Source organism: Tamandua tetradactyla, chromosome 3 (genome assembly GCF_023851605.1).
Source record: "Tamandua tetradactyla isolate mTamTet1 chromosome 3, mTamTet1.pri, whole genome shotgun sequence".
NCBI classification, from domain to species: Eukaryota; Metazoa; Chordata; class Mammalia; order Pilosa; family Myrmecophagidae; genus Tamandua; species Tamandua tetradactyla.
Window position 1 is genome coordinate 81,342,036 of NC_135329.1, and position 11,126 is coordinate 81,353,161.

Here is an 11,126-nt window from a genome sequence, read left to right on the forward strand (position 1 = left end):
GGATTCCAAATAACATGGCGTCTTCTACACACCTTTGGATTTACCTCCTTATGTTTCCAGAATTGGCGACAGCTCTCTGGCATCACACCTGTCATAGGATGTGGCAGTCAAGTCCACAAGCCTCTGTACCCACTGCCGCTCCACCCATAAGGACCAAGCAGCCATGTTCCTGACCTTGCCTGATGGAAGCTGGAGTTAGACATAAATTTTATTAGAACTTATGAGCAAGAGAAGTTTCTTCTTGATGGTGGCAATTCAGGAAATGGAAGTCGGAGCTCTGCAAATGTAGGGCCGTGTATTAGCTTGCTAATGCTGCCAGAAAGCAATATATCAAAAATGGAACAGCTTTTTTTTTTTTAACAGAAAAAGATATAGAATTTTAATATAGAGAAAAAAATAAAAATAATAATAATAATAGTAAAAAGAAAAAAAAGAAAAGGAAAAAGAAAAAAAAGACAAACAGACAGACAGACAAAAAAAAAAAAACCTATAGCTCAGATGCAGCTTCATTCAGTGTTTTAACATGATTACTTTACAATTAGGAATTATTGTGCTGTCCATTTTTGAGTTTTTATATCTAGTCCTGTTGTACAGTCTGTATCCCTTCAGCTCCAATTACCCATTATCTTACCCTGTTTCTACCTCCTGCTGGACTCTGTTACCAATGACATATTCCAAGTTTATTCTCGAATGTCGGTTCACATCAGTGGGACCATACAGTATTTGTCCTTTAGTTTTGGGCTAGACTCACTCAGTATAATGTTCTCTAGGTCCATCCATATTATTACATGCTTCATAAGTTTATTCTGTCTTAAAGCTGCATAATATTCCATCGCATGTATATACCACAGTTTGTTTAGCCACTCGTCTGTTGATGGACATTTTGGCTGTTTCCATCTCTTTGCAATTGTAAATAACGCTGCTATAAACATTGGTGCACAAATGTCCGCTTGTGTCTTTGCCCTTAAGTCCTTTGAGTAGATACCTAGCAAGGGTATTGCTGGGTCGTATAGCAATTCTATATTCAGCTTTTTGAGGAACCACCAAACTGCCTTCCACAGTGGTTGCACCATTTGACATTCCCAACAACAGTGGATAAGTGTGCCTCTTTCTCCGCATCCTCTCCAGCACTTATCATTTTCTGTTTTGTTGATAATGGCCATTCTGGTGGGTGTGAGATGATATCTCATTGTGGTTTTGATTTGCATTTCTCTAATGGTCAGGGACATTGAGCATCTCTTTATGTGCCTTTTGGCCATTTGTATTTCCTCTTCTGAGAGGTGTCTGTTCAAGTCTTTTTCCCATTTTGTAATTGGGTTGGCCGTCTTTTTGTTGTTGAGTTGAACAATCTCTTTATAAATTCTGGATACTAGACCTTTATCTGATATGTCGTTTCCAAATATTGTCTCCCATTGTGTAGGCTGTCTTTCTACTTTCTTGATGAAGTTCTTTGATGCACAAAAGTGTTTAATTTTGAGGAGCTCCCATTTATTTATTTCCTTCTTCAGTGTTCTTGCTTTAGGTTTAAGGTCCATAAAACCGCCTCCAGTTGTAAGATCCATAAGATATCTCCCTACATTTTCCTCTAACTGTTTTATGGTCTTAGACCTAATGTTTAGATCTTTGATCCATTTTGAGTTGACTTTTGTATAGGGTGTGAGAGATGGGTCTTCTTTCATTCTTTTGCATATGGATATCCAGTTCTCTAGGCACCATTTATTGAAGAGACTGTTCTGTCCCAGGTGAGTTGGCTTGACTGCCTTATCAAAGATCAAATGTCCATAGATGAGAGGGTCTATATCTGAGCACTCTATTCGATTCCATTGGTCAATATATCTATCTTTATGCCAATACCATGCTGTTTTGACCACTGTGGCTTCATAATATGCCTTAAAGTCAGGCAGCGTGAGACCTCCAGCTTCGTTTTTTTCCCTCAAGATGTTTTTAGCAATTCGGGGCACCCTGTCTTTCCAGATAAATTTGCTTATTGGTTTTTCTATTTCTGAAAAATAAGTTGTTGGGATTTTGATTGGTATTACATTGAATCTGTAAATCAATTTAGGTAGGATTGACATCTTAACTATATTTAGTCTTCCAATCCATGAACACGATATGCCCTTCCATCTATTTAGGTCTTCTGTGATTTCTTTTAACAATTTTTTGTAGTTTTCTTTATATATGTTTTTTGTCTCTTTAGTTAAATTTATTCCTAGGTATTTCATTCTTTTAGTTGCAATTGTAAATGGGATTCGTTTCTTGATTTCCCCCTCAGCTTGTTCATTACTAGTGTATAGAAATGCTACAGATTTTTGAATGTTGATCTTGTAACCTGCTACTTTGCTGTACTCATTTATTAGCTCTAGTAGTTTTGTTGTGGATTTTTCAGGGTTTTTGACGTATAATATCATATCGTCTGCAAACAGTGATAGTTTTACTTCTTCCTTTCCAATTTTGATGCCTTGTATTTCTTTTTCTTGTCTAATTGCTCTGGCTGGAACCTCCAACACAATGTTGAATAATAGTGGTGATAGTGGACATCCTTGTCTTGTTCCTGATCTTAGGGGGAAAGTTTTCAATTTTTCCCCATTGAGGATGATATTAGCTGTGGGTTTTTCATATATTCCCTCTATCATTTTAAGGAAGTTCCCTTGTATTCCTATCTTTTGAAGTGTTTTCAACAGGAAAGGATGTTGAATCTTGTCGAATGCCTTCTCTGCATCAATTGAGATGATCATGTGATTTTCCTGCTTTGATTTGTTGATATGGTGTATTACATTAATTGATTTTCTTATGTTGAACCATCCTTGCATACCTGGGATGAATCCTACTTGGTCATGATGTATAATTCTTTTAATGTGTTGTTGGATACGATTTGCTAGAATTGTATTGAGGGTTTTTGCATCTATATTCATTAGAGAGATTGGCCTGTAGTTTTCTTTTTTTGTAATATCTTTGCCTGGTTTTGGTATGAGGGTGATGTTGGCTTCATAGAATGAATTAGGTAGTTTTCCCTCCACTTCGATTTTTTTGAAGAGTTTGAGGAGAATTGGTACTAATTCTTTCTGGAACGTTTGGTAGAATTCACATGTGAAGCCATCTGGTCCTGGACTTTTCTTTTTAGGAAGCTTTTGAATGACTAATTCAATTTCTTTACTTGTGATTGGTTTGTTGAGGTCATCTATGTCTTCTTGAGTCAAAGTTGGTTGTTCATGTCTTTCCAGGAACCCGTCCATTTCATCTAAATTGCTGTATTTATTAGCGTAAAGTTGTTCATAGTATCCTGTTATTACCTCCTTTATTTCTGTGAGGTCAGTAGTTATGTCTCCTCTTCCATTTCTGATCTCATTTATTTGCATCCTTTCTCTTCTTTTTGTCAATCTTGCTAAGGGCCCATCAATCTTATTGATTTTCTCAAAGAACCAACTTCTGGGCTTATTGATTTTCTCTATTGTTTTCATGTTTTCAATTTCATTTATTTCTGCTCTGATCTTTGTTATTTCTTTCCTTTTGCCTGCTTTGGGATTAGTTTGCTGTTCTTTCTCCAGTTCTTCCAAGTGGACAGTTAATTTCTGCATTTTTGCCTTTTCTTCTTTTCTGATATAGGCATTTAGGGCAATAAATTTCCTTCTTAGCACTGCCTTTGCTGCATCCCATAAGTTTTGATATGTTGTGTTTTCATTTTCATTCGCCTCGAGGTATTTGCTAATTTCTCTTGCAATTTCTTCTTTGACCCACTCGTTGTTTAAGAGTGTGTTGTTGAGCCTCCATGTATTTGTGAATTTTCTGGCACTCCGCCTATTATTGATTTCCAACTTCATTCCTTTATGATCCGAGAAAGTGTTGTGTATGATTTCAATCTTTTTAAATTTGTTCAGACTTGCTTTGTGACCCAGCATATGGTCTATCTTTGAGAATGATTCATGAGCACTTGAGAAAAAGGTGTATCCTGCTGTTGTGGGATGTAATGTCCTATAAATGTCTGTTAAGTCTAGCTCATTTATAGTAATATTCAGATTCTCTATTTCTTTATTGATCCTCTGTCTAGATGTTCTGTCCATTGATGAGAGTGGTGAATTGAAGTCTCCAACTATTATGGTATATGAGTCTATTTCCCTTTTCAGTGTTTGCAGTGTATTCCTCACGTATTTTGGGGCATTCTGGTTCGGTGCATAAATATTTATGATTGTTATGTCTTCTTGTTTAATTGTTCCTTTTATTAGTATATAGTGTCCTTCTTTGTCTCTTTTAACTGTTTTACATTTGAAGTCTAATTTGTTGGATATTAGTATAGCCACTCCTGCTCTTTTCTGGTTGTTATTCGTATGAAATATCTTTTCCCAACCTTTCACTTTCAACCTATGTTTATCTTTGGGTCTAAGATGTGTTTCCTGTAGACAGCATATAGAAGGATCCTGTTTTTTAATCCATTCTGCCAATCTATGTCTTTTATTGGGGAATTCAGTCCATTGACATTTAGTGTTATTACAGTTTGGATAATATTTTCCTCTAACATTTTGCCTTTTGTATTATATATATCATATCTGACTTTCCTTCTTTCTACACTCTTCTCCATACCTCTCTCTTCTGTCTTTTCGGTTCTGACTCTAGTGTTCCCTTTAGTATTTCTTGCAGAGCTGGTCTCTTGGTCACAAATTCTCTCAGTGTCTTTTTGTCTGAGAATGTTTTAATTTCTCCCTCATTTTTGAAGGACAATTTTGCTGGATATAGGAGTCTTGGTTGGCAGTTTTTCTCTTTTAGTAATTTAAATATATCATCCCACTGTCTTCTAGCTTCCATGGTTTCTACTGAGAAATCTACACTTAGTCTTATTGGGTTTCCCTTGTATGTGATGGATTGTTTTTCTCTTGCTGCTTTCAAGATCCTCTCTTTCTCTTTGACCTCTGACATTCTAACTAGTAAGTGTCTTGGAGAACGCCTATTTGGGTCTAATCTCTTTGGGGTGCGCTGCACTTCTTGGATCTGTAATTTTAGGTCTTTCATAAGAGTTGGGAAGTTTTCAGTGATAATTTCTTCCATTAGTTTTTCTCCTCCTTTTCCCTTCTCTTCTCCTTCTGGGACACCCACAACACGTATATTTGTGTGGTTCATATTGTCCTTGAGTTCCCTGATACCCTGTTCAAATTTTTCCATTCTTTTCCCGATAGTTTCTGTTTCTTTTTGGAATTCAGATGTTCCATCCTCCAAATCACTAGTTCTATCTTCTGTCTCTTTAAATCTATCATTGTAGGTATCCATTGTTTTTTCCATCTTTTCTACTTTATCCTTCACCTCCATAAGTTTTGTGATTTGTTTTTTCAATTTTTCTATTTCTTCTTTTTGTTCAGCCCATGTCTTCTTCATGTCCTCCCTCAATTTATCGATTTCATTTTTGAAGAGGTTTTCCATTTCTGTTCGTATATTCAGCATTAGTTGTCTCAGCTCCTGTATCTCATTTGAACTATTGGTTTGTTCCTTTGACTGGGCCATAATTTCAATTTTTTGAGCGTGAACCATTATCTTCTGCTGGCGTTTGGGCATTTAGACAGATTTCCCTGGGTGCTGGACCCAACAATTTGGAAGATTTTTCTGTGAAATCTCTGGGATCGGTTTTTCTTATCCTGCCCAGTAGGTGGCGCTCGTGGCACACGTTTGTCTGCCGGTCCCACCAGTAAAAGGTGCTGTGGGTCCTTTAACTTTGGAAAACTCTCGCCTTTGGGGAGGTTTGCCAGCCGAAGTGGCTTGGAGGAGTGCCAGCCGGCCCAGGGTCTGAACGCGAGAGGGTCGCCAGCTGCCGCAGCCCGGGAGAGCGCCTGTTCGAATTTCCTAGTCAGCCTGGGGCGCCAAGCATGGCGGGAGGGTGCCAGCCACCACGGCCTGCCCGGGAGAATGCACCGTTCCCGGGGAGTCACGTGTTTGGAAGGGGCCCCCCCGTCACCGTTCTCCAGGGCCTGGGGTTTTCCGATCCAATTCTCTCAGTTGGTCCGGGGGCCGCGCGTGGTGTGGGTGCCAGCCACCGTGGCTTGAGGGGACCGCCTGTCCAATTCTCCCAGCCGGCCCGGGAAGGGGGAAAAGAGGAACTCTGGCTGCTTGCTGCCCCGCCTGGTGAAGCCCGCGCCCCTCGGCGATCTCACTGGAGCGGTTTCTCTCAGCCAGTCAGCCGTTCCAGGATGGGGTACGCTGTATTTTTGATCTCTGTTGTGGCTCTGGGAGCTGTTCTGTATTGTTTCTACTCCCCTAGTAGCTGTTCTGGAGGAGGAACTAAGATCCGCGCGTCTTAGTAAGCCGCCATCTTCTCCAGAAGTCAAAATTTATATTTTGACTAGTGCATTTCCTAATAACTTATTTGGACAGCTTAATTGAACACCGTAAGTACATGGAACCTTGAATAGGGCATAAGATTTTGTAGGTTTGTCCAGAGTGATGCCCTGATAAATCCCAGAGTGATTTGAACAGTGAATAAAAAAGTATTTGCAAAGTCCCCTTGGGGGAATGGTGAGAAAGGGGGAAAATTCAACTTCCCCAAGTAGAGAATTCATGATATTCTCACAAGCAATGGGGACAACCAAAGCAATAGGCTGAGTTCCCAATCTTGGAGTTTATTCATATGAAACTTAACCCCACAAAGGATAGATCAAGCCTACTTAAATTAGGCCTAACAGTCACCCCCAAAAGAACCTCTTTTTTTACTCTCTCTCTCCAGCTAGCACAACAAGCAAACTCACCACCCTTCCCCTGGCTACGTGAGACATGACTCCCAGGTGTGTGGACTTTCCTGGCAACATGGAACAGAAATCCTAGAATGAGCTGAGACTCAACATCAAGGAATTGAGAAAACCTTCTCAACCAAAAGGGGAAAAAGTGAAATGAGACAAAATAAAGTGTCAATGACTGAAAGATTCCAAATAGAGTTGAGAGGTTATCCTGGAGGTTATTCTTACACATTAAATCGATGTCACCTTTTTAGTTAAGCTGTAACAGAGGGGTTGGAGGGAACTGCCTGAAAATGTAGAGTTGTGTTCCAGTAGCCATATTTCTTGAAGATGATTGTATAATGATATAGCTTTCACAATGAAACACTAAATTTAAGGAAGATTCATAATGTACTTTTAAATAGGTTTGATTATTTTACAGTTAATATGAGGGTAAAACACTTCATGGAGATTGTTATAGGTTGGATTTTGTCCTATATATATATATATATATATTGGAATCCTAAACCCAAGTTCCTTAAATGTGACCTCATTTTTAAATATGGCTATCGAAGATATAATTAATTCAGTTACGATGAGCTCCTATTGTAGTAGGGTGGACCCTTAATCCAATATGACTGGTGTCCTTATATAAAAAGATTAGATGAGATACCAAAATGGATGAAAACAGGGATAAGTTACCCTGTGAGACAGAGATGCACATAGGTATAAAGTGCAACAAACCAAGCAATGCTGAGGATTCCTGGTAACCACCAGAAACATGGATCAGGCAAAGACATTTCTTTCCATTGAATACTCAGAGGTTATGGCCCTGCTGACACATAGATTTCTAGTCTCCAGAAAATCAAGTGGGTACATTTTAGGAACTCCCCCCTCAATTTATCTGCAAATCTTTCAAATAGTTTCTTGGTGAGAACTTTCAAGATTTGCTAAGGGTTTTTACAGTTTGTCGTCTTTCTTTTTTATCTTTTCACAAGTCAGCAAAGCATTAGTGCCTGTACTAAGCTTTAGGTTAGAAGTCTATATTTTTCTGTAATCATTCTTTTCCTTTTTCATTCCATTATATTTCCATTCCATTTTACTTCTTCAAACTTACTGCACAAAGTTTTATCCTTAATGTTGGTGACATTGAGGCTGTTCACACAATATTGTTAATTTTGTTTTGATTTTTGAGAGGTAAGCATACTGATTCTATTTCACTTAACCACCTTTACACATAGATTATAGATATATTTATTTAGTAATACAGTTTGTATATGTATACAGTGTTTTGTTTCACCCTTATAATAATACTTATCTTATTATCATAGCATATTAATTTCAAATATCAAGGAGCCAGCAATGTCCCAAAAACCATTACTGGGCACTTGTATTTTCTCAGTTTTACATAACCCCTATTCTAATATTATCTATGAGAAGACTATTATTAATTTCATAAATACCAATGGATTGGCAAAAATATCTATAGAAAACAATACTTTGCAGAACTTTCAACTTTCCTATTGGCTTTAATTATTGTTTCATTGTGAGACATGTCAGAGTTTGCAAAAGCTCTCTAGAAAAACATGACTAAGAAGCCTGATACACATTTTTTCTTATAGTTCAGAATAAAATAAACCACTTTGAATTTATTCTCCAGAGCATGTTCAGTGTAGAGAACTCAAGGATAATGGTGACAGATTTGAATTGCCTTGTACAAACAAGTCTTATGGTAGGACTGATATTCATGATCAGACTGGTCAGGCAGAATTCTCGCCTGCCATGCCAGAGACCCGGGTTCGATTCCCGTTGTCTACCCACGCAAAAAAAATGTTGGTAGATTGAGTTAAACCTCTTCAAGATGTAGTGCCTCAGAAAATGCTTCTTTGAAGAAGAACTGTATTTAATCAACTATCAACTGATTTTTATCCTAAATAGTTATGTATAATTTTATCATATAAAGATCGGTATATCAAGTAGAGAAAGGAGTATTAAATTAGAACAAAATTAAGAAAATGTATATTATTATTTTTATAGAATGGATTAGTTCTTTAGCTAAATGTTGCCCTATCCCACACTGGTTCTTCTAAATGTCAGACATCTTCATAATGCTAATATTATTGTATCTTCTCTATATATTCTGTATTATATAGGGATCATAGCCAATCTGTTATGATATTAATTTTGTCCAAAGAATGCTTTTTTTTACCTTTCCCCTGATGCCTGGCTGGTAACATTTAAACCCTTGAAATGTCCTCCTGATAAGAGCATTTTTTTTTATTGACCAGTGAAGCTTGGGCCATGCCTAATAGTCTACTCAACAGTGTGACTTATGTTTGGCTTTTGGGGCCATGCAGTATCAGCACATCATCTGGTAGGGGTGGAGAGTAGTAAGTTCAACAGCACAGGTGGTGAGCTATACCTATGTAGCCAATCACCAATAAAACCCTGAATTCCAAAGATTTTGTGAGCTTTTATGGTTAAAATGGCACATTGTCATACATTGTTGTTGGAAAAATAAGACCCTTCTTTATGACTTAACTGAAGAACAATGGAATTTTGCACCTAGAACTCTGTAGGACCCAGCCCAATGCACCTTTTTATGTTGCTGATAATATTCTATATCCTTATGCTATAATAAGTCACAGTTTCAGATGTTTTGTGTAAGTTTTGTGGATGGTAATATGCAAACACAGATAGCCAGAGAGTGTGGAATTGATGAAATGATGGCTTTGTTGGATCAAAAATCCTGGAGTAGGAGAAGGGAGAATTAGGGAGGCAGATGGGCCCAGTGTTTACCTAACCTATGGTTCTGTGTGGAAGAAGTGAGGGAAACCATATGGAACCTGGGTTCTTGGCTTTATTGTGACCCAGGTGGAAGGGGTTGGGTTTTCTCCTGGACACTGCGGATTGGCAGTTTCAAACTATATGATGTGAAAACCAGAAGCAACAAGTTCCTTTGGAGAAGCAGAAGCCAGCTTTTTTTTTCCCCCCAAGCCATATGGAGATGCAGTCATTGCTGGTAAATTATGTGATCCTAAAGGGCAGAAGTGGCAAAGGCTGTTCAGTCAAGTAAGGGTAACTCTTATCATCCAAACCATATGACATTCATGCCTTGCTAGCTGTGGCTATGCCCAGTGCAGGGCGAAATGAAATGGTCACTCAAAAGGCAAACAAGACGAAACCATGCATGATTACAAGGCACCAAATATAATTTCTTCTTTGCCATTACACATAGCCATATGTGTAACTGCTTTTCTGAATTCTGTGAATATGCTACTGAATAACAGCACCTGAGCACAGACTTAGAGACCATTACACATTGCTAAATTCCACAGAGTAACGGGGGCTTCCCTGGTCAGCAGAGGTAATCTGCCATTTTTTTCTTTGTTAGAGAAGCTGTGGTTTACAGAACAAACATGCATAGAAAACAGGATTCTCCTACATTACCCCACCACCAATATCCTACATTTGTGTGGAACATCTATTAAAACTGATAACACATATAATTAGTCTATTAATTAAAGTCCATGATTTAACTTAGGGTTCATAGTTTAGGTAATGTAGTTCCTTGAATACTTCTAAAATTTTTATTCTGTTACCATATTTACAATCTAACATTTCCCCTTTTTAATCATTTTCAGATATATATTTCACTGCTCTTCATTACAGTCACAGCGTTGTGATACATTGCCACAATTTATTACCAAATACTTCCTTCATCCTATATAGAATCTCTGTACATTTTAAGACTTAACTCCCTGATCCCTACCTACTATTGTGAATGGAATTTTTTTCTTGCTTTCTTCTTCCAGTTCTTCATTGTTTGGTAAAGAAATACTACTGATTTTTGAGTTTTGATCTTGTACCCCACCACTTTGCTGAATTCATTTATTGGCTCTAGGAGCTTTGTTGTGGATCTTTCAGTATTTTCTGTATATAGGATCATATAACCTGTAAATAATGAAAGTCTTTCTTCTTCCTTTTGAATTTGAATGATTTTTATTTCTTTTTCTTACCTACTTGCTTTTCCAAGAACTACAATATAATGTTGAATAACAGTGTTGACAGTGGGCATATTTGTTTTGTACCTGATCCTGTAGGGAATGCTTTTGATCTTTCACCATTGAGTGTGATGTTGGTAATGGGTTTTTCATATATGCCATTTATCTTGTTGAAGAACTTTTTTTCTATTCCTAGTGTTATAAGTATTTTCATTCAAGAAAGGGTGCTGTATTTTGTCAAATGTCTTTTTGGTATCAATTGAGATGATCCAGTGATTTTTCTCTTCATTATATTAATGTGGTGTGGTAGTTAGATTCAGGTGTCAACTTGGCTAGGTGAAGGTGCTTAGTTCTATTGCTGTGGACATGAGCCAATGGCATGTGAATCTCATCTGTTGATTACATCTGCAGTCAGCTAGGAGGCATGCCTGCT